We start from the raw sequence: 27,495 nt of genomic DNA, 5'->3' as shown, positions 1-27,495 counted from the left end.
CGGTATATCAGAGAGTGTTACTGTGAGGGGTGTGAGGTATATCAGAGAGTGTTACAGTGAGGGGTGTGGGTTATATCAGAGAGTGTTCCCGTGAGGGGTGTGCGGTATATCAGAGAGTGTTACAGTGAGGGGTATATCAGAGAGTGTTACAGTGAGTGGTGTGGGGTATATCAGAGAGTGTTCCCGTGAGGGGTGTGGGGTATATCAGAGAGTGTTCCCGTGAGGGGTGTGCGGTATATCAGAGAGTGTTACAGTGAGGGGTGTGGGGTATATCAGAAAGTGTGACAGTGAGGGGTGTGGGGTATAATAGAGAGTGTGTGGGGTATATCAGAGAGTGTTACAGTGAGGGGTGTGGAGGTATATCAGAGATTGTTACAGTGAGGGGTGTGGGGTATATCAGAGAGTGTGTGGGGTATATCAGAGTGTTACAGTGAGGGGTGTGCAGTATATCAGAGAGTGTTACAGTGAGGGGTGTGGAGGTATATCAGAGATTGTTACATTGAGGGGTGTGGGGTATATCAGAGAGTGTGACAGTGAGGGGTGCGGGATATATCAGAGAATGTTTCAGAGAGGGGTGTGGAGATATATCAGAGAGTGTTACAGTGAGGGGAATGGGTATATCAGAGAGTGTTACAGTGTGGGGTTTGGAGTATATCAGAGAGTGTTACAGTGAGGGGTGTGGGGTATATCAGAGAGTGTTACAGTGAGGGATGTGGGATATATCAGAGAGTGTTACAGTGAGGGGTGTGGGGTATATCAGAGAGTGTTCCCGTGAGGGGTGTGCGGTATATCAGAGAATGTTACAGTGAGGGGTGTGGGGTATATCAGAGAGTGTTACATTGAGGGGTGTGCGGTATATCAGATAGTGTTACAGTGAGGGGTATGGGTATATCAGAGAGTGTCAAATTGAGGGGTGTGGGGTATATCAGAGAGTGTTCCCATGAGGGGTGTGGGGTATATCAGAGAGTGTTACAGTGAGGGATGTGCGGTATATCAGAGAGTGTTACAGTGAGGGGTGTGGGGTATATCAGATAGTGTTACAGTGAGGGGTGTGGGGTATATCAGAGAGTGTTACAGTGAGGGGTGTGGGGTTTATCAGAGAGTGTTCCCGTGAGGGGTGTGCGGTATATCAGAGAATGTTACAGTGAGGGGTGTGGGGTATATCAGATAGTGTTACAGTGAGGGGTGTGGGGTATATCAGATAGTGTTACAGTGAGGGGTGTGCGGTATATCAGAGAGTGTTACAGTGAGGGGTGTGGGGTATATCAGATAGTGTTACAGTGAGGGGTGTGCGGTATATCAGAGAATGTTACAGTGAGGGGTGTGGGGTATATCAGAGTGTGTTACATTGAGGGTTGTGCGGTATATCAGTGAGTGTGACAGTTGTTGTTCAGGTATCTATTCAGGTGTGGTGTGTATGAAGTTGAAGCTGTGGTTTATGCTGGAGTGATACGTGTGTGATCAATGTTGCAGTATTGATCATTTCAGACATTGGTGTTAGAGCTCAGTCACTGTGAGTATTGGGAAATTTCTCCATTAGTTTCCTGAGTAGAAGAGTGAAACATCTGGTGTGTAATTATTTCTGGGGCTACCTGTTTTATGAGATTGAATGTTTATTGTGTCAGACAGGACGATTTATGGAGACGTCAAAGTCATGGATTTCCCGTTATTTCTACACCACTAGTGTGCCGTATGATATTTTGTTTTAAACGACATGTTTATCTCTTGAGTTCGCCTGGCTGGCATCTATCATGTGGGGTTGTCTGGGGATTCGGACCAGGCTGACCTCATTAACTTCTTCATTGATGTCGTTAACCTTGGCCAAGCAGGAAAGCCTTCAGCTAACCAACATAACCAGGAGGTTAGAATCTGCTCAGTTGAGGACTGGCTCTGAGCTCACTGACCACAGAGTGTACTCTGCACTTGTAAATAAAGCATGACCTCGTGACGGGACCCAGCCTCTGTTAATCCATCTTCTGTATCCATTCCCTACGCGTTTCCCTCCACATTAATACGTCAAAGAAAAGTCAGCTCTTAGCCTTCATCAAAGTATACTACAAGCAGGTGGAGAGTTGATGTGTAAGTGTGAACTTGATATGAAAGTTATTTTGTTTTATTTTTTATTTGATTTGATTTATTGCTGTTACGTGCACCTTTGAACAGTGAAAAGTTTGGTTTTGCAAGCAGTGCTGGGAGACCACAGCAAACAAGGACCTCCAGATCACAGGGTGCTTAGACAGAGCGAGTCACGCAAGGTTACAGCTACACAGGAGGTGTGCAAAACAAGATCAACATTTTTTGAAGTTAAAGAGTCCACTCCTCAGATTAATAAGGACAGGGAAGAAGCTATTCTTGAACCTGTCGATGCATCTATTCAAGCTTCCTGTTATTGAACAGAGAGACCGAGGGGTTCAGGTACATCATTATTTGACGTTTGTGGACAGGGCGGTTAAGACGGTGTTTAGCACGCTTACCTTTATTGCTCAGACTTTTGAGTACAGGAGCTAGCACATCATGGTGAGGTTGTACAGGACGTTGGTGAGTTCTCTTGTTGAGTACTGTGACCAGTTCTAGTAACCTTGTTATTGGGAGGATATTATTAAACTGGAGAGGATTCAGAAAAGATTTACCAGGATGTTGCCAGGAATGGAAGGTTTGATTTATAAGCAGAGACTGGATAGGCTAGGATTTTTTCATTGAAGAGTAAGAAGTTGAGGGGTGACCTTAGAGAGGCATATAAAATCATCAGTCTCACAACACCAGGTTACAGTCCAACAGGTTTATTTGAAATCAGAAGCTTTCAGAGCGCTGCTCCTCCATCAGACCTCATTTGACGAAGGGGCGGTGCTCTGAAAGCTTTTGATTTCAAATAAACCTGTTGGAGTATACCCTGGTGTTGTGTGACTTCTGACTTGTCCATCTCAGTCCACATCATTACAAAACCATGACAGGTGTAGATAAGGTGAATGGCAGGTGTCTTTTCCCAAGAGTGGGGGATTTCAAGACTAGCGGACATATTTTTAAGCTGAGAGGAGAAAGATTTTAAAAAAGGCATGAGGGGCAAATATTTCTGCATAGAGGGTGGTTTGTGTGTGGAATAGACCTCCAGAGGAAGTGATGGATGTGGGTGCAGTTACAACATTTAGATACATACATGAATAACAAGTATTTGGAAGGAAACGGGACAAGTGCAGGCAATGGTGGCACAGTGGTTAGCACTGCTGCCTCACAGAGCCAGAGACCCGGGTTCAATTCCCGCCTCAGGCGACTGACTGTGTGGAGTTTGCACGTTCTCCCAGTGTCTGCGTGGGTTTCCTCCGGGCGCTCCGGTTTCCTCCCACAGTCCAAAGATGTGCAGGGCCAGGTGAATTGGCCATACTAAATTGCCTGTAATGTTAGGTAAGGGGTAAATGTAGGGGTATGGGTGGGTTTCGTTTCGGCGGGTCGGTGTGGACTTGTTGGGCCGAAGGGCCTGTTTCCACACTGTAATCTAATCTAATCTAATCAATGTGGGACTAGTTTAGTTTGGGATTATGTTGAGCATGGACTGGTTGGATCGAAGGGTCTGTTTCCTTGCTGTGTGACTCTGTGAAAGAGAGATTGAAAATGTGAGGCAAGAGCAGAAATGAGAAAAATGGAGGGAGAGAAGGATGGGGAGGATAATTGTCTCCTTTGTAGTCAGGATTCATTTTCTAATCTGAAAAAACTATCCTTAACGAGCTCTCAAATCTGTAAACTCTGAAGGATAGACTCTGTGGGACCGAGTGAATGAACTAGTTGGTCGGGGAGTTGGGGAGCCTTTCAAATTCAGCAAAATAACATTGGAGGCAGTCACTTGTTGGCCCTCCCCATCCAAACCACCAGCTGGCGGTTGTGTTGTTGAGCTTGTGACCAAATAGAATGGCATCTTCGATCCCACGGTCACGTTTCCAGGATTTGTGCTGAGCTCATCTTCTTCTGATGGGAAAAGAGGAAATGAATAGAGTTAGCTCCCGTGACTAACATGACGTTTCCTATCTGGGCAAACTGGGGTTCCCCACTGTTCAGGAGAAGCCTTGTTTATCCTGTGACCAGCCCCAGCCAAAGCGCCTGTTTGCTATTTTGGTGACCAAAGTGGCTTCACTCAAGGCCCAGTGCGAAACAGCAACTCTCCATCCAGCTGTTTACTTTCTTGCTGCATGTGGGATCTTGCTTTGCATGCTGTTTCTCATTCATTCCGGGCCATGTGGGCATCACTATCTGGGCCAGCTTTTCTTGCCCACTCCTTGATACCTGGGAGAAGATTTGGGGTGGTGAGCAAGCTGCCTCCTGGTACTGTTGCAGTCTTTGGCGTGTTGAGATGGAGTCCCAGGATTTTGTGGGGTAGGGATGGATGGTATTTCCAAGTATGCCGTTCGGAAGGGAATTTGCAGTTGGCTGTGTTTCTCAGGTATCTGCTGCCCTTGTCCTTCTGGATGGTGAAGGTGATGGAGGTTCTGTAGTGTATCCCTACATTACAACTGCAGAGAGTCTGACTGTCTCCCCTGACCATTGGGCACATTTGAGATCATAGAATCCCTACAGTGCAGGAAGAGGGCCATTTGGCCCATCACGTCCACACCCACCCTTTGAAGAGCAGCCCCCCCAGACCCAACCCCATTCCTGTAACCCTGCATTTCCCCAGGCTAACTCACCCAGCCTGCAAATCCTTGGACACTGTGAGGCATTTTAGCACGGCCAATCTCCCTAACCTGCACATCTTCGGACTGTGGGAGGAAACCGGAGCAACCGGAGGAAACCCACACAGACACGGGGAGAATGTGCAAACTCCACACAGTCACCCGATGGCGGAATCAAACCTGGGTCCCTTGCGCTGTGAAGCTGCAGAACTAACCACTGAGCCACCATGCTGAGATATCTATAGATGTCCCAAGATCTCAGATAAATGGAGTTGTCATTCTCTTAGAGTCGGGTTTAGTTTGCCTTGGGCTGTTACCCTTTTCACCCATCTGGCAGCCTTCATATTTGTACCATATCCAAAAGCAGCAATGAAAGGCCTGCATCTAACTCATAATTCCCATTATCCAAACATTCGAAAAAAAAAGAGAGGAAGTGAACTGTCTGAAAATATTAATCACTTTCCTGTCTTTGCCTTTAATCCCTCGTGAGGTTGGGTGAGCTCAACATCTTTACACACACACAGCCAACAAAAGCAGGAACTCGGGATCAGGCCCCCAGAGTTAACTCCAAGATGGGCGTCAGTCTTACTGAAGTTGACACACACCCAAAGATGGCATTAACTGCTGAACGATGGTTTAGTGAGCTTGGGTAGCCTTGGAGCAAGTTTGCAAATACATGGACAGGCACAAAGCAAGGGACAAGGGAATTGTCAGGAAATACGGCCAGACGAGAGAGGAAGTCTGACCTATAAATAGCCGTGAAGGAAGCATGACTGAGCAGTGTTCGACTCTGATACAAAAGCACCAATTCAACATCCTTGCTAATCATCAGCATCAAGTATCCGACAGAACTAAGCGATCCCACAACCAACGGATCAGATCCAAGCTCTGCAGTCCTGCCACATCCGGTCGTGAATGGTGCTGGATGATGAAGCAACCCACTGGAGGAGGAGGCTGCACAAATATTCCCATCCTCAACGATGGAAGAGTCTGGCACATCAGCGCAAAGGATGAGGCTGAAGACTTCGCAGCAACCTTCAGCCGGAAGTACTCAGTGGATGATCGATCTCCAGTGATCCCCAGGCACCACAGATAACATAAGACCATAAGACATAGGAGCAGGAACTCGGCCATTCAGCCCATCTAGTCTGCTCCACCATTCAGTCATAGCTGATAGGTTTCTCAGACACATTTTTCTCCTTTCTCTTTATAACTCTTGTTCCCCTTGACGATCAAGAACTATCTATCTCTGTCTGAAATATACTCCATGACCTGGCCTCCACAGCTTTCTGTAGCAATGAATTCCATAGATTCACCACTCTCTAACTGAAGAGGTTTCCCCTTATCTCCATTCTGAAAGGCTGTCCCTTTACTCTAAGGCTGTGCCCTCGGGTCCTCAGATATACATCCCTGCTTTTATATTCAAGTCCTCTCAAAATAAATGCCATATTGCATTTGCTTTCCTAAGTACTGACTCGACCTGCAAGTTTACCTTGAGAGAATCCTGGACGAGAACTCTCAAGTCTCATTGCACTTCAGACTTTTGAAGTTTCTCCCTATTTAGAAAATAGCCCATGTTTCTATTCTTTCTACCGAAGTGCATGACCTCACACTTTCCCACATTGTGCCCCATCTGCAACTTCTTTCCCCACTCTCCTAACCTGCCCAGATCCTTCTGCAGCCTCCCCACCTCCTCAATGCTACCTGTCCCTTTACCCATCTTTGTATCATCTACAAACTTAGCCAGAATGCCCTCAGTTCCTTCATCTCGATCGGCAATGTATAAAGTGAAAAGCTGTGGTGCCAACATTGAGCCTTGGGGAACATCACTGGCTGCCATCCTGAGAAAGACCCTTTTATCCCCACTCTCTGCTGTGCCTCATCTTCCGCCTAGGAACCCTCCAACCACAAGTGATGAACTCAGATTTATCCAGTTTCCTCATTTCCCCTCCCCCCCACCTTGTCTCAGTCCCAACCCTCGAACTCAGCACCACGTTCCTAATCTGCAATCTTCTTCCTGAACTCTCCGCCCCCACCCCCACTCTGGCCTATCACCCTCACCTTAACCTCCTTCCACCTATTGCATTTCCAATGCCCCTCCCCCAAGTCCCTCCTCCCTACCTTTTTATCTTAGCCTGCTTGGCACACTTTCCTCATTCCTGAAGAAGGGCTCTTGCCCGAAACGTCGGTTCTCCTGCTCCTTGGATGCTGCCTGACCTGCTGCGCTTTTCCAGCAACACATTTTCAGCTCGTTTCTGCCAGACAGCCAAGCTTCTCTCCATGCGAGCACCTTGCCATGAACACCATGGGCCCTTACCTTACTCAGTAGCCTCCTGTGCACCACCTTGTCAAAGGCCTTCTTAAAGTTCAGGTAGGTAACACTCATTGGCTCTCCTTGGTCTGACCTGCTCATTACTTCCTCAAAGAATTCTAGAAGATTCCTCAGGTGTGACCTCCCCTTGATGAAACCATGCTGACTTTGCCCTATTTTATCGTCTACTTCTAAGTATTCAGAAATCCGATTCTTCAAAATGGATTCCAGGACCTTGCCCACGACCAAGGTTAGGTGAATTGGTCTGTAATTTTCCAACTTCTGCCTCACTCCCGTTTTAAACAGGGATGTCACACCAGTGATTTTCCAATCCTCTGTGACTCTCCCTGATTCTAGCCAGTCTTCAGCCAATTTGATTCACTCCACGTGAAATCAAGAAACAGTTGGAGACACTGGATATTGCAGAGGTTACGGGCTCTGATAACATTCCACCAACAGTACTGAAGATTTGTGCTCCAGAACTTGCCGCTCCCTTAGCCAAGTTGTTGCAGTCCAGTTGCAACACTTGCATCTACCTGACAATGTGGAAAATTGCCCAGGTATGTCCTGTACGTAAAAAGCAGATCAAATCCAATCTGGCCAGTTACGCCCATCGCTCTACTCTCGATCATTAGTAAAGTGATGGAAGGTGGGCTTACACCCCCTTGTTGAAGAGATAATATTCCCCTCTGAATATGATACCAGGGTAATCTTTGGGAAAAGCAGTTTGTACTTTTTCAGATGTACTTTTCGGGAGGTAAAGTGCCTTTGAGATGTTTTTAAGAGCAGACATTAATATAAATAATAACTGCATACTTTAACTGGAATTGTCAAAGGGTTCAAAGCATGGTCAAGATATTGAAGATTAGCAGCAGCTGTCAATATTGAAAAAAACAATTAAGATATCCAGGATTTGTTAAGGTGTCAAAACTAGGTAGGTTCCCCTTGATGTTCAATTGGAGAAGAGTCATTGAATCTCCCACTATCAATATCCTAGAGGGTTACCATTGACCAGAAACTGAACTGGACTAGCCATATAAACACAATGGCTACAAGAGTGGGTCAGAGGTGAAGTATCCTACAACAGGTCCTGGATGGTGTGAAGCTTCTTGAGTGTTGTTGGAGCTGCACCCAACCAGGCAAGTGGGGAGTATTCCATCACTCTCCTGACTTGTGCCTAGTCAATGGGGGAATAGGCTTTGGGGAATCGGGAGGTGAATTACTTGCCGCAGGAATCCCAGACTTGTCGCCATTGAATTGAATTGGATTAGCTTTGTTGTCACAGGAGTACAGTGACAAGCTTACAAATCACCACTTACAGCAGTAATCTTTGGTACCCAAGTATAGATTCTTGTGTACATATTTTTCGGAAAAACAAATTTGAAAATTTAAAAAAAAACAGTCCGGCATCACAAAAATTATGACGTACGCAATCATACTGCGAGTACTTTCCAATTGCCTGGAAAAATAAAGAAATAAAAGGTTCGGAATAACTGTCTTTCCATAATATAATAAAAGGGGAAAAAAGTGAAGTCTGAGAAAAAGAGAATTTAAGACAAAGTTCGCTTAGTCGATTTCTGGATTCGAGGACCCAAACTCGGGCCAGACCCACCACAAAGTCAAAGAAACGCCGCATGTGTTTATCTGGCTAGTCCAGTTCAGTGTCAGGAACTCTCTTCCTCCCATCATTTCCTCACCCACCCCCACCACATGTTCCTGTCCAATCTCCTAAACATTGTGCTCTCTCTCTCTCTCTCTCTCACTTGGTCTCCCTCCAAAGACATGGAGAGAAAGGAGGAGGATGAATTGGGAACACTTGTAAGTCAGTGACTGACAGGAGCTGAGCTTCCTTTAACTTGCCTCCAGTTGCTGAAATAAGCAGAGTATTGTCTGTGGTGGCACGTGCTTGCCTCTGAGTGTGACTTCAAAAGCTGAACCAGTTTTCGACTTGGGGTGTGATTTTCATTTTGAACTGATTGCCTCAGCTCCAGCCTTTCGTTGTCTCTCCTGATGACTCAACATCTCATCTACATTCCGGTCACAACGCATAATAATTTCACAACTCCGCAATCTCATCGCCACTCTCTTGTCTAGTTTATTAGTCACCGACTGTTGTGACTTTTAATGATCCATGTTTGTAATAAATCATCGCAAGACAAAATCCTTCTGCAGACATGGGCATAGTCCAAAGTAGCACTGAGCCAATGATTCTCCACATAAAGTAACAACATGGGCTCAACCAAGAGGGCTTGGTTTATCAGACACATGGCATTGTTGACAGAGCAACACTTCCTCAGAATTGCACAGAAAACCCTATACTCAGCCCTATTGCAAGGAACTTGAAACAAAATTTGACTTATAGCAGAAATGTAGGAGCATAGGAAATGGGACCCACTCATATAAGGTTTGATTTTGATTTTGATTTTGACTCCACTTGCCAGTCTGTTTGCCCCACCTTTTGACTCTTTTCTCATTCAGAACTCTATCTCAGCTTGACCCAACCTCAACTGTTCTGTGGGCTTCATATTTCCAAAGATTCATGACCCTCTATTGAAAGAAATTCCTCTCCGTCTCCATCCTAAATGAGCATCACTTGATTCTGAACCGTGCTTCCTAATTGGATGCTCCCCCATGAAGGCATCGACTTGCCAGAATCATTCACCTTTTCATCCATTGGTTTCTCTCAGTTCCAATGATCATAGAATCAATTGTCTCAACCTTTGCTCACTAGGTACTCCTTTTCCAATGGGCCCCTGCCCAATGAAACACTTCTGATCTATAAGACGTGATGGGCCAAAGGGCCTCTTCCATGCTGTTATGGTCTATGACCAATAAGATGTAGGGGCAGAGTAGGCCATTCAGCCCATTGAGTCTGCCCTGCCCCTCAACACAGTCATGGCTGATCTGATAACCCTCAACTCCATTCACTCTCATGCAGTCATAGAGATGTACAGCACAGAAACAGGCCCTTCGGCCCAACTCGTCCACGCCGATCTGATATCTTAACCTAATCTAATCCCACTTGGCCCACATCTTAGATTAGATTACTTACAGTGTGGAAACAGGCCCTTCGACCCAATAAGTCCACACTGACCCGCCGAAGCGCAACCCACCCATACCCCTAACCTAACACTACGGGCAATTTAGCGTGGCCAATTCACCCTGACCTGCACATCTTTGGACTGTGGGAGGAAACCGGAGCACCCGGAGGAAATCCACGCAGACACGGGGAGAATGTGCAAACTCCACACAGTCAGTCGCCTGAGGCGGGAATTGAACCCGGGTCTCTGGCGCTGTGAGGCAGCAGTGCTAACCACCGTGCCGCCCATCTCTCTAGACCCTTCCTATTGATATACCCATCCAGCTGCCGTTTAAAAGTTTTAATTGTACCAGCCTCCACCACTTCCTCTGGTAGACAAACAGGAGGCTGGAAGAACACAGCAGGCAAGGCAGCATCAGGAGGTGGAGAAGTCAATGTTTCGAGTATTGAACCTTCTTCAGGACTAGATGTGGGTGTAGGGAGAGTTAACGGGATGGGGTGGGCTGGGGAGAGTAGCAGAATGGTGGGTAGTGATATGTGAACACAGCTCTCTTGTTCCATACACGCACCACCCTCTCTGTGAAAAAGTTGCCACTTAGGTCCCTTTTAAATCTTTCCCGTCTCAGCTTAAACCTATGCCCTTTCATTTTGAACTCCCCTACCCTTGCCTATTCACCCTATCCATGTTCCTCAAGATTTTATAAACCTCTATAAGGTCACCTCTCAGCCCTTCAACCCTGGCAACACCGTTGTAAATCTTTTTTGAATCCCTTCAAATTTCACAACATCTTTCCTCTCGCAGAGAGACCAGAATTGAGCGCAGTATTCGAAAATTAGCCTAAACAATGCCGTAACATGACCTTCCAACCTCGACACTCAATGCACTGACCAATAAAGGCAAGCATACTAAATGTCTCTTTAACCACCCTATCTATCTGCAACTCCACTTTCAAGGTACAATGAACCTGCACTCCAAGGTCTCTTTGTTCAGCAACACTCCCCAGGACCTTACCATGAAGTGTATATGTCCTGCCCTGACTTCCCTTTACCTGCCTTTTACCCATAACCCTCGATTGGCTTTCTGATTACAAAGACTTGAATATACTTCTTTCATAGAATCCCTCCAGTGTGGAAACAGGTCATTTAGCCCGACAAGTCCACACAGCCTCACTGAAGGTCATCCCACCCAATAGTTATAATCTTGAATTGCCCATGGCGAGCCCACCTAACCTACACATTACAGGCAATTTCCCATGGTCAATTGATCTAACCTGCACAACTTCAGATTGTGGGAGGAATCCAGAGCATCCAGAGGGAGCCCGCGCAGGGAAAATGTGCAAACCCCACATGGGCAGTCACCCGAGGTGGGAATCAAACCCGGGTCCCTGGCACTGTGAGGTAGCAGTGCTAACCATGCTGCCCCAAATCCTAGCCCTAGCCTTAACCCTACCCCTAACTCTAACTGTAGTCCTCACCCAAACCCTAATCTTAACCCTAACCCTAACCATATCTTAACCCTAACCCTAATGCTAATGACCCAACCTCAACAGCCCTCTATGATAAGAAATTCCATGGATTTATTATCCTTTGAGAGAAGAAATTTCTCCTCATTTCTGTCTTCAACATGTGACCTCTCACAGTAAAATTATGCCTCTGATCCTCTACTCTCCCACATGGGCTGCTTCCAAAGGGAAGGAGTTGGTCCTTCAGTAAAGCATGGAATTTGCACATTCTCCCGTGTGTACATGGGTTTCCTCCGGGTGCTCTGGTTTCCTCCCACAGTCCAAAAATGTGCAGGCTCGGTGACTTGTCCATGCTAAATTACCCCATCGTGTTCAGAGATGTGTTGGTTAGGTGCATCAGCCAGGGGTAATTGTAGAGTAATAGGGTAGGGGAATGAGTCTGGGTGGGTTACTCTTCAGAGGGTCAGTGTGGACTTGTAGGGCCAAATGGCCTGTTTCCACACTGCGGGGATTCTATGATTCTAAAACTGCAAAAGGTACTCATGATGCCGTCTCCCTAGTGCCCTGTACAGTTACAGAAAGCATTAATTCCTCCCCTTTTCTTAAATGGCAACTTTCTGTTTATCCTATTAATTACTGTCCATTTGGAAATACTGAGGAACAGGGATGAATGTTCAAAAGCGTTGATCAAGTGGATAGTGACGGCAAGAATTCCGAGGTTACAGACAAAATAAAGAAAGAAAGAACCTGCATTTACATAGCATCTCTCATATCCACAGAACGCTCACATTTGTCTTACAATTAATTGCTTGCTGAATCTGCAGGCTATTTTCTCAGGGGTGTGACCTACTGAAGCATAGATAGCACTGGGTAAAGATAGTGATGGCTATATAAATGCAGGTTCTTTCTTTACCTTTTCTGTAACCTCTGAATCCTTGCTGTCACTCTCTCTGCCTATCGCCTGATGCATATCTGCAAACAATTGAGAAAGAGAATTAGATTGAAACGTGACAAGGGAAGAGTGTTAAGGTAAATAATTCACTTCAGCAGTTCACTTAAAACTTTCAAAGAGACAAAATTAGAATTAATCAGAAGAACGGATATGTTTTTCTCTAAAGGTGTTAAGATTCATCAGTATGATATCAAGAACTGTTCGCACTTACACCGAAATGCAATTAGCATACTTTGGTCTCCCTCTGCTCTCATGTGGAGCAGAAATGCTTTATATGTTGCCCATCTCTACCCCCATTTCCATCGTCTTCCCATTCCCCGAATCATCAAGGAAAAACCAATCGGAAAACCCATCTGGTTCACTCATGTCCTTTCAGGAAGGTTAATGCTTTCCTTACCTGGTCTGGCCTGCACGTGACTCTGGACTCACAGCGACGCGGTTGACACTTTATCACCCTCTGGGGTGGGCGATAAATGCTGGCTAGGACAGTGAAGCCCTCAACTTGTGACTGAACAAAAACAGGGTGACCGCAGTTGACATCCTTTCCCAAGGATGGGGGGGGGGTTGCAAGATCAGGGGGCATATTTTTAAGGTGAGAGGAGAAAGATTTTAAAAAGACATCTGTACAGGCTAGCTCATTCTGCGTTGTCAGTGATCTCTTCCTCTCCAAACTCCTTCCTCCTGAAGATCTTCAAACTTAACCTGCGTGTTGTTCCACCTCTTCATTCTGGTTAACTTCCATGCCAGTCCACAACTCACACCAGGCCTTCACAATTTCTCAATTACTTTCTTTTGAAGTGAACACTGCACCTTCTGCATAACCAAAGTCTGTTATCTAAACAGTGGTCCGATGCCAGATTTTGCTTCATTCTGCATCCAAGGATAACATTTCGATTAGCAGATATAAAAACATACAGTCATGCAGACAATAGTTGCAGCACCACATCTTCAGCCTTCCAGCAAATTGTAACAACCTAAAACCTTCGCATCCTCAGTGTTTGATCAAAACACGTTTAACAAACTCTCAACAGTTCAGATGTTCATGAACGTTTCCACTTTTTCCACACTTGGTAATACACCAACATCAGATTAACATCTGCAGGAGAATTTCACAGGTGACCATCACACCCACACAGCACTCCATTCTTGCCCACTCCTTCAAAGCATAAAGACTGTTTGCCAACCCTCCCCAGATACAGAACACTGCTCTCGACTGAGAGAAACCACATATAGACTCTACAAAGTCAATGAGTCTTGATAACTAAACAGCACCCCCTAACCCCCATCACCCTTTTATCACAACACATAAGATCTGGAAAAAGTGATTTAACCTGACGACTCAAAATAATGTCGCACCGAAAAAAAATTCCTTCAACAGCAGACACCCTCTTTCTCCGTCTTGAACGCACCCCCCAGCCCAAAACTCTTATGGACCCTCACAAAATGGTGGCCCCTACATCGCAGCGACCTGCACAAAATGGCGTGCGAGTTTGGAACTGGGGTGAGGTGGGGGAAGGGGAAATGAGGAAACTGGTGAAGTCCACATTGATGCCCAGCCATGCCTGTCTCTTTGTTGGCTACGTAGGACAGTCCATCTTCCGTAGTTACACCGACACCACTCCCCACGTCTTCCTCCGCTACATTGATGACAGCACTGGCGCCACCTAGTGCTCCCGCGAGGAGGTTGAGCAATTCATCAACTTCACCAACACATTCTACCCTGACCTTAAATTTACCTGGACCATCTCTGACACCTTCCTCCCCTTCCTGGACCTCTCCATCTCCATTAATGACGACCGACTTGACACCGACATTTTTTACAAACCCACCGACTCCCACAGATACCTGGATTACACCGCTTCCCACCCTACCTCCTGCAAAAATGCCGTCCCGTATTCCCAATTCCTCTGCCTCCGCCGTATCTGCTCCCAGGAGGACCAGTTCTACCACAGAACACGCCAGATGGCCTCCTTCTTTAGAGACCGCAATTTCCCTTCCCACATGGTTAAAGATGCCCTCCAATGCATCTCGTCCACATCCCGCACCTCAGCCCTCAGACTTGCGGGAGGGGCGTTGGAAATGCGATAGGTGGAAGGAGGTAAGGTGAGGGTGATAGGCCGGAGTGGGGGTGGGGGCGGAGAGGTCAAGAAGAAGATTGCAGGTTAGGAAGGCGGTGCTGAGTTCGAGGGATTTGACTGAGACAAGGTGGAGGTGAGGGGAAATGAGGAAACTGGAGAAATCTGAGTTCATCCCTTGTGGTTGGAGGGTTCCTAGGCGGAAGATGAGGCGCTCTTCCTCCAACCGTCGTGTTGCTATGATCTGGATGTCCTTGGTGGAGTGGAAGGGGGAGTTGAAGTGTTGAGTCACAGGGTGGTTGGGTTGGTTGGTCCAGGTGTCCCAGAGGTGTTTTCTGAAATGTTCCGCAAGTAGGCAGTCTGTCTCCCCAATATAGAGAAGGCCAAATCGGGAGCAGCGGATGCAATAAATGATGTGTGTGGAAGTGCAGGTGAATTTGTGGTGGATATGGAAGGATCCCTTGGGGCCTTGGGGGGAAGTAGCAACTCCAGCATCTGCAGTCCTCACTTTCTCCTCTATTCCTGATGAACAGCTTTTGCCCGAAACGTTGATTTTCCTGCTCCACAGCTGCCTGAACTGCTGTGCTTTTCCAGCACCACTCTAATTCAGAATCTGGTTTCCAGCATCTGCAGTCATTGTTTTTACCTAAAGTATTAGGAGGGGTTTGATCATGGTTTATATACTTCATGAAACGGTGGCACAGTGGTTAGCACTGCTGCCTCACAGCGCCAGAGACCCGGGTTCAATTCCCGACTCAGGTGACTGACTGTGTGGAGTTTGCACGTTCTCCCCGTGTCTGCGTGGGTTTCCTCCGGGTGCTCCGGTTTCCTCCCACAGTCCAAAAATGTGCAGGTTAGGTGAATTGGCCATGCTAAATTGCCCGTAGTGTTAGGTAAGGGGTAAATGTAGGGGAATGGGTGGGTTGCGCTTCGGCGGGTCGGTGTGGACTTGTTGGGCCGAAGGGCCTGTTTCCACACTGTAAGTAATCTAATGAAAGAGTCCTGGGGAATGTTGCCAGACAAAGAGACCTTGGAGTGCATAACTCCTTGAAAGTGGAGTCGCAGGTAGATAAGATAGTAAAGAAGGTATGCCTTTCTTGGTCAGAACTTTGAGTGTACGAGTTGCAAAGTTATGTTGTGGCTGTACAGGACATTGGTTAGGCCACTTCTGAAATTTTGCATTCAGTTCTGATCTCCTTGCTATAGAAAGGATGTTGTGAAACTTGAAAGGGTTCAGAAAAAAGATTTACAAGGGTTGGAGGGTTGGACCTATAGCTAGAGGTTGGATAGGCTGGGGGTTTAGTTTAGATTAGATTACTTACAGTGTGGAAACAAGCCATTCGGCCCAACAAGTCCACACCGACCCGCCGAAGAGCACCCACTCAGACCCATTCCCCTACATTCACCCCTGCACCTAACACTACGGGCAATTTAGCCTGGCCAATTCACCTAACCTGCACATCTTTGGACTGTGGGAGGAAACCGGAGCACCCGGAGGAAACCCACACAGACACGAGATGTTTTGTCTGCAGCATCAGAGGCTATGGGGTGACCTTATAGAGGTTTATAAAATCAGGAGGGGCATGGATAAGATCAATAGCTGAAGTCTTCTTTTCCCCAGGTTGGGCAAGTCCAAAGCTCGAGGGCATAGGTTTAAGGTGAGATGGGAAAGATTTAAAAGGGACCTAAGGGGCAATGTTTTCATACAGAGGACGGTGTGTGTATGGAACGAGCAGCCAGTGGAGGCTGATACAATTACAGTATTTAAAAGAGATCTGGATGGGTACATGGATAGAAAGGGTTTAGAGGGATATGGACCATATGCCAGCAAATGGGACTAGATAACTAGTTGACATGGATGAGTTGGACTGAAGGATTCCTGATGAAGGACTTTTGCCTGAAATGTCGATTTTCCTGCTCCTCAGATGCTGCCTGACCTGCTGTGCTTTTCCAGCACCACTCTAATCTGGACTGAAGGGTCTGTTGTAAAGCCTAATGACTCTGTGACGCTAAGAGTTGTGATATCATTTTAAGTGAGTACACGCTAATGAGCAAGTAACCCCAGTGCAGAGTGTGCAACTAGCAGCCATTGCCAGCCAAGTTTGGACGATGTGGTGTGAGGGATAGTTGTGGTGTTTCCTTCCGACAATGGTAGCTGAGTTTCTGTAACAAGGCTACCTGCTGAGCAAGCATGGAGCAGGTCTTCCTGCTCGAAGATTGGGGGCGGGGGGTGTATTTATTCATAAACACAAAAGAACATCATCCAGTCTCAGGACAGAACTAGAATTGGAGAAAAGAACAGGGCAGGCCTTCTGTTAGCTAACATCGCTGCAATAAAAATAGCGAGCAAACCTACATCCAGAACCTCATCCAGAATCTTCTCAAAACGTGCTAATACAAATAGCGAGCTGGTTAGTTAACCATTTGCTGTTAAAATCCGCTTCCTAAAAGTCACTTCCCAAAATTATTTGAAAGTAATACATCGGTTGCAGAGCAATTGCAAATGGAAAAGCAGTTTTGTTTGCTACTTTATCTGTCATCTCTGACTTCTTGGCGTCACTATCTATTTGATCAAGACTTTTGAACATTCATCCCTGTTCCTCAGAATTTCCGAACACACAGCCAGTCATATTAGAAACTCATCACTCAGTCAGAAATGTACGTACAGTTATGATCCCAGATCAGACCTCCAACTCAATGCAATGATAGACGAGAACACCAAATATGTTACAATCTGGTTAAGGAGCAGTAACCTTTCTTTTCAAACATTTGAGATCCAGGGGAGTTACTGTGAGAATAAAGCCACAGATTAAAATAACAATGCCTTACTCATTAGACTAGTAACGCAATAGATGTGTAACTCATTTCTCATGCCCAGAATTAACATGTGGTGAATATGTGTGAGATGATCTACTACCCTACAGCATACGGCAAATCATAAATGCTATCTCAGCAACTTATCCAGTGGCACAGTAAGTCATCAAATCACACTCGACTTCATTTCAGCTCACAATTCCTCACCTTTGTGAATCTGGCCTTGGACCTCCCTCTCGAACACTGTTTCCATCATAGTTTGTCTGAATGAGTGCTCCGACTCTGTTTGATCACCTCCCTGTCCAGAGTCTACACACTGAAACCACACTCCAGCACAACTCCCCGACAGCTGGCTTCACCCAGCTAAAGATTGTCCTGCGTTTTCCCCTGAGCATTAATCATGGCTCCATTGTATCAAGCAAGTGTGGCATGCAACCTTTGATCCCTCACTGTCTCAACTGCACTCACGTATGCTTGAGTTTTTTTGAGGAAGTTGCCAAGAAGATTGATGCGGGCAGAGCGGTGGGCATCATTTGCTTGGACTTTAGTAGAGTCTTTTGACCAGATTCCACATGGTAGACTAAGTCGTAAGGTTGGATCACGTGGGATTCAGAACGAGCCTGCCAATTGGATACAAGATTGGCTTAACAACAGGATGGAGAGGGCGGTGGTGGAGGGTTGTTTTTCAGACTGGAGGCGTGTTACCAGCGATATTCCACAGAAATCAGTGTTGGGCCCACTTTTGTTTGTCCTTTATTAAAGCATAGAGTCATAGAGATGTACAGCATGGAAACAAACCCTTCAGTCCATGACCACGAGATATCCCAACTAATCTAGTCCCACCTGCCAACACCCGGCCCATATCCCTCCAAACCCTTCCTATTCATATACCCATCCAAATGCATCTTAAATCTTCCACCACATCCTCTGGCAGCTCATTCCATACATGTACCACTCTCTTTGTGAAAACGTTGTCCCTTAGGTCTCTTTTATATCTTTCTCCTCTCACCCTAAACCTATGCCCTCGAGTTCTGGACTCCACCACCCTAGGGAAAAGACTTAGCCTATTTATCCTATCCATGCCCCTCATAATTTTGTAAACCTCTATAAGGTCACCCCTCAGCCTCTGACGCTCCAGGGAAAACAGCCCCAGCCTGTTCAGCCTCTCCCTGTAACTCAAACTCTCCAACCCTGGCAACATCCTTGTAAATCTTTTCTGAACCCTTTCAAGTTTCACAACATCTTTCCGATAGGAAGGAGACCAGAATTGCACACAATATTCCAACAGTGGCCTAACCAATGTCCTGTACAGCCGCAACATGACCTCCCAACTCCTGTACTCAATACTCTGACCAATAAAGGAAAGCATACCAAACGCCATCTTCACTATCCTATCTACCTGTGACTCCACTTTCAAGGAACTATGAACCTGCACTCCAAGATCTCTTTGTTCAGCAACACTCCCCAGGACCTTACCATTAAGTGTATAAGTCCTGCTAAGATTTGCTTTCCCAAAATGCCGCACCTCTCATTTATCTGAATTAAACTCCATCTGCCACTTCTCAGCCCATTGGCCCATCTGGTCCAGATCCTGTTGTAATCTGAGGTAACCCTCTTCGCTGTCCACTACACCTCCAATTTTGGTGTCATCTGCAAACTTACTAACTGTACCTCTTATGCTCACATCCAAATCATTTATGTAAATGACAAAAAATAGAGGACCCAGCGCCGATCCTTGTGGCACTCCACTGGTCACAGACCTCCAGTCTGAAAAACAACCCTCCCCCACCACCCTCTGTCTTCTACCTTTGAGCCAGTTCTGTATCCAAATGGCTAGTTCTCCCTGTTTTCCGTGAGATCTAACCTTGCTAATCAGTCTCCCATGGGGAACCTTGTCGAGCGCCTTACTGAAGTCCATATAGATCACATCTACCGCTCTACCCTCATCAATCCTTTGTTATTTCCTCAAAAAACTCAATCAAGTTTGTGAGACATGATTTCCCACACACAAAGCCATGTTGACTAACTCAAATCAGTCCTTGCCTTTCCAAATACATGTACATCCTGTCCCTCAGGATTCCCTCCAACAACTTGCCCACCACCGATGTCAGGCTCACCGGTCTATAGTTCCCTGGCTTGTCTTTACCACCCTTCTTAAACAGTGGCACCACGTTTGCCAACCTCCAGTCTTCCGGCACCTCACCTGTGACTAGCGATGATACAAATATCTCAGCAAGAGGCCCAGCAATCACTTCTCTAGCTTCCCACAGAGTTCTCAGGTACACCTGATCAGGTCCTGGGGATTTCCTGTCTCCATTTCAAAACATCCAGCACTTCCTCCTCTGTAAAATGGATATTTTGCAAGATGTCACCGTCTATTTCCCTACAGTCTATATCTTCCATGTCGTTTTCCACAGTAAATACTGATGCAAGGTACTCATTTAGCACCTCCCCCATTTTTATTGAAATGATTTAGATGAGTATAGAGAAGGCATGATTAGGAAGTTTGCAGATGACACCAATATTGGTGGTATTGTGGACGGTGAAGCAGGTTTACGAAGAGAGCTTGATTAATTGGGCTGAGGAGAGGCAGGTGGAGTTTAATTTAGATAAATGTGAGGTTCTGCATTTTGGCAAAATAAAGAAAGGTAGGACTGATGCTGTTAATGGTTGGGCCCCGGGTAGTGTTGGAGAACAGAGGGACCTAGGGTTCAAATGTAGAATTCTTTAACTTTTGTGTCACATGTAGACAGGTTGGTTAAGAAGGCGTTTAGCATGTTTGCCTTCATTGCTCAGTATAGGAGTTGGGACGTTATGTTGAGGTTGTACAAGTTGTTGGTGAGGCCTCTTCTGGAGTAACAAAGAACAAAGAAAATTGCAGCATAGGAACAGGCCCTTCGGCCCTCCAAGCCTGTGTTGATCCAGATCCTCGAACTAAGCCCGTTTCCTATTTTCTAAGGATCTGGATCCCTTTGCTCCCTGCCCATTCATGTATCTGTCTAGATACATCTTAAATGACATTATCATGCCCACCTCTACCACCTCCACTGGGCATCGTATTCCAGGCACCCACCACCCTCTGCGTAAAGAACTTTCCACGCATATATCCTTAAACTTTTCCCTTCTCACCTCAAACTCGCAATTGAGTCCCCCATTCTGGGAAAAAGCTTCTTGTTATCCACCCTGTCTATTTTGTAAACCTCAGTCAGGTCATCCCTCAACCTCTGTCTTTCTAATGAAAATAATTCTAATCTATTCAATCTCTCTTCATAGCTAGCACTCTTCATACCAGATAACATCCTGGTGAGCCTCCTCTGCACCCTCTCCAAAGCATCCACATCCTTTTGGTAATGTGGTGACCAGAACTACACGCAGTGTTCCAAATGTGGCCGAACCAAAGTCTTATACAACTGTAACATGACCTGCCAACTTTTGTACTCAATACCCCGTCCGATGAATGAAAGCATGCCCTATGCCTTCTTGACCATTCTAAGGATCTGCATTGCCACGTTCAGAGTACAATAGACCTGGACACCCAGATCTCTCAGTACATCAATTTTCCCCAGGGCTTTTCCATTTGACGTATTGTTCACTCTTGAATTAGATCTTCCAAAATGCATCACCTCACATTTGCCTGGATTGAACTCCATCTGCTATTTCTCTGCCCAACTCTCCAGTCTATCTATATTCTGCTGCATTCTCTGAGAGTCCCCTTCCTATCTGCTACTCCACCAATCTTAGTGCCGTCTGCAAACTTGCTAATTAGACCACCTATACTTTCCTTCAGATCATAACTGTATATCACAAACAACAATAATCCCAAAACAGATCCCTGTGGAACACCACTGGTCACAGTTCTCCATTTTGAAAAACTCCCCTCCACTACTACTCTCTGTCTCCTGTTGCCCAGCCAGTTCTCTATCCATCTATCTAGTACACCCTGGACCCCATGTGACGTCACTTTTTCCATCAGCCTAGCATGGGGAGCCTTATTAAATGCCTCACTGAACTCCATGTATATGACATCTGCAGCCTTTCCCTTACCAATCAACTTCGTCACTTCCTCAAAGAATTCCATGAAGTTGGTAAGACATGACCTTCCTTTCACAAAACCATGTTGCCTCTCACTGATAAACCCATTTTCTTCCAAATGTAAATAGATCCTATCCCTCGGGATCTTCTCCAGCAGCTTCCCTACCACTGACGTCAGGCTCACTGGTCTATAATTACCTGGATTATCCCTGCTACCCTTTTTAATCAAGGGAACGGCATTAGCAATTTTCCAGTCTTCAGGGTCCTCACCCATGTTCAAGGATGCTGCAAAGATATCTAAGGTCCTAAATATTTCCTCTCTCACTTCCCTCAATAACCTGGGATAGATCCCACCCAGACCCGGGGACTTGTCCACCTTAATGCCTTTTAGAATACCCAACACTTCCTCCCTGCTTATGCCGACTTGACCAAGAGTAATCAAATACCCATCCCTAACCTCAGAATCCATCATTGTCTGGTCGCCCTGTTACAGGAGCTGAAGAGGGTTCAGAAGAGATTGATCAGGATTCTTCCTCAAACGGAAGGTTTAAACTGTAAAGGTAGGATGGATGGGCTGGGACTTTTTTAACTGGACAGTAGGAGATTGAGGAGTGACCCGATAGAGCTTTATAAAATAATAAGGGATGTAGATAAAGTGAATGGCAGGTGTTTACTCCCTACTGTGGGGGATGTCAAGATCAGGAGGCTTATGGGAGGGAAAAGATTTAATGAGGGGCAACGTTTTTACACAGATAGTGATTCACGTGTAGAATGAACTTCCAGTGGGTGCAGTTACAACATTTAAAAGGCATTCGGATTAGTACATGAGTAAGAAATGTTTGGAGGGATATGGATCAGGAGCAGGCATGTGGAGCTAGTTCACTTTGGGAAAGTTGGTCATCACGGACTGATTGGACTGAAAGGTCTGTTTCCAGGCTGTATACCTCTATTAATGTTCACAAACCTCCCACAGAAGCCAGCCACCTTCCCACATTCTCAACTCCCTCGGACTATTTGTGAGTCCCGACTCCAATGTGTAGTGCTTATTAATCCCTGGAACGTCATCCCGAGTGAACCGACAGCACAGAGCGACCCAGTTGCTCCTGACTCCTTCGCAGAACTGCAGTGAACAGCTCTTAATGTAAAGCATCTGTCGGATTTCTCCCTCCTCCGACCATTATGACCGTTGCTCAGTGACCCTGAAACAGCCCTGAGTGACCTTACAATCACGGAAAGATGCCAGCTAACAATTCCGTCACTCCCACACCCTGAACATTAAAGAGCTCCCATGTTCACAGGTGCTCATTTTCATTGCAGCAAAAGTGAAACAATTGCGTAGAGGCCGGAGTCCCGTGACCAATTACCCTTTACTTACCAGTGCACAGTATACTGGCTGCGGAGTCAACCATGTGAACTGAGGATATTGTGGTCTCCTGGTTATATTGTTCAGCCAGAGCTTTCCTGATCAGCACAGATTAACAACCCCAATCAAGGATCTCATAGTTAATGGGATCCAATCAGGCCCAGGCCCTTCCTGAAATACTCCCAAGTATTTCACTAGGACTTCACTGAGGCAGCCATTTTGTGATTGAAAAGTGTTGAGCCAATCCAGGTGAATCTTTCTCAACCAATTCCTCCCCAGTAGGTCTGGGCCCAAGCCTCTTACTACCATCAGTGGTAACTCCACCAACTGCTTCTCATAGGAGACCAGAACGGATGCTGTACCCTTAATCTGCAATGGTTCCCCAGCGTGCGTTCTCAGTCTGGCTGAGGCCTTGCACAAACGTAAGGGTTGGAGTCTCGAGCAAATCTTGTTAAAGACTGATTCTGCAACCACAGATACAGCTGTGCTGGTATCGACCTCCATGGGAACTGGGTGACCATTTAATCAAACATTAATTGTAATCAGTTCCAATTTGGATGTCACTAAGCAATTTAATTGTTCCAACCCACATGAAGGGGGACTTTCCAACATGTGCACGTTTCTGGTTATGGGCCTACGAGGTTTTTTTAACTCAGCTCAGGCCTGCTAGGACTCCTTAGCTGTCTCGAGACTACAAATCGGCAGCAAATACAATGGCTTGCAGGCCCAAATCCTGAAGAGGTTTTTAGCCACTTGGCTGAGGCTTGGCTTTGTTGTGGGTATCTGCTATGCGCTGGCCTAGGCTCCCCCTGCTCAGGATATGCCCAGTGTGAAGCTCTGCGATTACCTTGATTCAAGTGGTGTTCCCCAAGCTCAGTTCGGAAAGGTGTAGGACATCCACTTCCATTGGGTTGCCCTGGAGTCCCCATGCTCCACTTGCCACAGTTTCCAATGATAAAGCCAGTTGTGGGGCCTGTTTGAAGGCCAACTGGGCTTCAGCTGGTAGGAGCTTTTGCATGGTCACATCACCAATCCCACATACCCAACAGTCCCTTAGCATTTCATTCACATTCCTCTGCCATTCGTCTCAACCTCGTCAAAAATCCCAATATGGATTCCCCCTTGTTCTCTGAATAAAACTGATAGCATCTCAGACTACGAGGAGGCTTGGGATCCTAATATTCCTTCACCAACTCCATTAACTCCTTGGAAGGTTTTAGTGTCGGGTGAAAGTTAAGCCCCTTATAACCGAGAATGCTACGGGTCCGCAGACAGTCAGAAGGATTACTCGTTGCTTTTCATCTGCCCCAATATCATTTACCTGGAAAAAAATATCGTATTCTTTCAACATACGGGACCTAGACATTGAGGGCAGGATCAAATGAGTCAACCTAATTAAAGGCCCGATGTGGAAATGCTTACCCCAACTTCAAGGTAGCTGTAGCAAGTGAACGTTCTTCAGGCACTTCCTGTTGTCTCTCGTTGCCACTGAAGTAACTGCACAGAGGCCGTATGCTGGCATCAAGTCACCCTTTATTTACACACGCAAAATACACCGACTGTGGCCAGTCAGCTTAGAGTCAGTCCCCTGAACTGAGAAGATACTCCTGGTTAGATTTAAAAAAAAGATTTATCAAACAGTACAGTTTGCAAACAATTAACATTAACAGCTGTATATAGAAAAACAGCAATTTACAGGGAAAGGGGCAGCAAAGCCAGGCCTCAAACCCCAACGTTCAACCAGTTTCCAGGGAAATGAGGACAAACCTCAAATCCCATCTCCTGGTGAGATTTTTTTTTACAGTGAGCTGGTGTTTATTGGGGACTGACAGCAGGATGATCTGGTTCGATTGGTCGACCAGGACTTTCCTGATTGGCCCAGGTTAACAACCCCAGTCAAGGACCTGGTACTTAACAATATCCACTTGGCTCCAATCAATGCAAAAATCTTACAATATATGCACACAATTTATGCACAATTATATCTTTATATGCAGACATACTTACAGACAGTCTGTATATACAAAGTTAAAAATCACACAACACCATATTATAGTCCAACAACTAGCTACCTGATGAAGGAGCAGCGCTCCGAAAGCTAGTGCTTCCAAGTAAACCTGTTGGACAATAACCTGGCATTGTGTGATTTTTAACTTTGTACACCCCAGTCCAACACCAGCACCTCCACATCATGACAATCTACATGTACACGCAGTCATACATTAGTCATACATACCTCCACAGTCCACCTCTATAATCAAATATACATACCCATATCCATATAGCTATGATCTGGAGATGTCGGTGTTGGACTGGGGTGTACAAAGTTAAAAATCACGCAACACCAGGTTGCAGTCCAACAGGTTTAATTGGAAACACTAGCTTTCGGAGCGACGCTCCTTCCTACCTGATGAAGGAGCGGCGCTCCGAAAGCTAGTGCTTCCAAATAAACCTGTTGGGCTATAACCTGGTTTGTGCAATTTTTAACCATATCTATGTAGTCATTCATATATAGTCATTTGTACACCATCCATGTATGGTCATACATTACAGTCAAACATACACCATGCATGCATTCACAGTTATATACAGAGTCTATATACTCTCTTGCATAAATACACATTCATGCTATTACAGTTTCTACATACAGCCATATGTCCACAAATGGCCGTATACATAGACATGCTCACACTTTTTCGTTTACATATTTGACCAGGAGGATTGCACTGTCTCTCTAAACTCACCATTCTACAGATAAAATCAAAATGCTTTTTTTTGCCAGTTGCCAGGGTGATTGATTAAATGTCTTGTATATGTTGTGTTTTAAACAGCCATGTTTTCTGAGAAGTTCATCAGCTTTTCCCTTTTGCTCGTTTTCTTTAAAGCAGGTGGCAGCACAATGGGCCGAATGGCCTCCTTTGGTGCTACAACAATACTGCGACTCTATAATCAACACAATTATTACCAAAAGCAAAACCAACACAATGAGGATGCAATGTCAGTAACATCCTAACATACAAAGTCAGTAATGTGGACACACAGCTCTAAACATCTCAACATGCACTGTGGACAGGAAAACAGAAAAGGAACAGTTTTCTCAGCAGTGTTGGGGAGATTTCACTGCGGTGTTTAATGTAGGGCTAGGGAGGGTGACACTTCCAGCCCTGAAATGGTTAACAACAGCCAAGCGAGCTGCTGCAGGCGATTGCATGACTGCTGGAGCTTGTAAGGGATATGCATAATGTTAATTAAATCTTGGAGCCTGTAAATACCAGCCAGTATCAATTGCCCCATCGAAACTCGGGATTAATAAAGAAACTGATCGGAATCTGTAACTGTTAGACAAGTGTGAATTGCTCTATCGGAACCTGTAACTAGTGAGTGTGAATGGCTCTATTTAAGTCTAAAGTTGATAAGTGTAATTGACAATTTAGTTAAACTAAAACTATTGAAAATGGCTAGCCTGTCAGACGCATAGTAATTCCTTGACACAATGAACTATTGAATACGGGATCGGAACCGCTCCCAGGGATGGCTGAGCCATTGTCAAGCACAGCAGGAGCTGGACAGGCACTTCGATGCGGCCAATAGGAGGACGGATCCCCAGCGCGCGCAGATGAATGGACCAATGGGGAAGGCGAACTGACCGGGGACTCCAGGCAGCGCGAAGTATAATTGTGTCAACTTTGAACGGGAAGGCAGAACGCCTTCTCCAACGAATGCATGCCTGTTGATTCGTTGTATCAGTTAGGATTCTGTGAATAAACTGCTGTCTGCGTCTAATCATAGTTGCCAGTGTGAGTCTCTCCTTCCCAAAAGAACACGCAAAGACGGGACCCTCTGGGTCCGTCTTAACAGCAGCAATTGGTTCTCTGAGAAATAACCGAGAGACTTTGGATAAGTGGCTATTGTTGAAGACAAAAGGATAAGGTGCCACTCTGATATTTTGGCACAGGTGGTCAAGTCAGTAAACATGCATGGCTTCCTCTGAAGGCCTGAAGCAGAGGAAATGCAATCTTGAGATGTTCTTTCAATCACTGCTTCGAAAGAACAGCCGCGTTTCACTCTGAACTCGAGAAGCTGGCTGTATTTTCGGGGATCAGAGAGAGCACCGAGGCAGCTTGTTCTTAACAGGCTTTTCCCCAATGGAACCAAGTAAAAGAAGTGATTCTTCCAGTGATTAAGGGTCATGACAGCAAAGGGAGTCGTTATCACCAGGCATGTGATTTACAGGAAACCGCTTGTTAAAAAGAAATATCCAAATCCATGGGGGTGTTTCAATGACCTATTTTTAAAAAGAGACAACTCCCACAAAACTTGAAACATTTCAATTTTCCACAGTTCTTTTAATATGAAACTTCTTTCTAACAGTATAGAGAGACATATGATAAACATCATTGTTTTCAACCTCAGAATTCCCAGAACAAGGCTTCTTTGAACTGTTTCCTACTTTCTCATCCCTTCTCAGGGTTTTAACATCACAGAGTTCGCACATTTCTCCTTTTATTACAAACCAACATTATAACCACAGCCTCTCTTCATTTTCTGTTTTACTCATTTCAATCCAATTGGCTTCCTGCACTGTATTCCTTGGACTTTCTCCAAGAAATGGTTAACTATCAAGAGAACAAAGAGGGAACCTCTGGTCATTTTCACGAGAAGGAATTGTCGGGACCCATTAAAAAGCAGCTAGAAGCAACCGTCTTAAGGTAGGCATCTTGGAAGCAACATTGGCACATTTTGGATCGATGAGTGACTTCCAGAATGAATGCTTTTTGTCTGGTAAA

General features: G+C 45.7%; 1 long non-coding RNA gene across 1 annotated transcript; it reads left to right on the top strand.

The window, feature by feature from the left end:
• The first annotated feature begins 2,029 nt into the window (after positions 1–2,029).
• On the top strand, positions 2,030–26,429 carry LOC148136406 (uncharacterized). Its single transcript, XR_015754431.1, has 3 exons — positions 2,030–2,079; positions 16,425–16,532; positions 25,597–26,429. It is a non-coding gene; the product is annotated as an uncharacterized LOC148136406 (long non-coding RNA).
• Positions 26,430–27,495: the final 1,066 nt, after the last annotated feature.

Source organism: Chiloscyllium plagiosum, unplaced genomic scaffold, assembly GCF_037043375.1.
Source record: "Chiloscyllium plagiosum isolate Xiang-an unplaced genomic scaffold, Cpla_swu_hap1 HiC_scaffold_45, whole genome shotgun sequence".
Classification (NCBI taxonomy): Eukaryota; Metazoa; Chordata; class Chondrichthyes; order Orectolobiformes; family Hemiscylliidae; genus Chiloscyllium; species Chiloscyllium plagiosum.
This window is presented reverse-complemented; position numbering and strand designations above follow the sequence as displayed.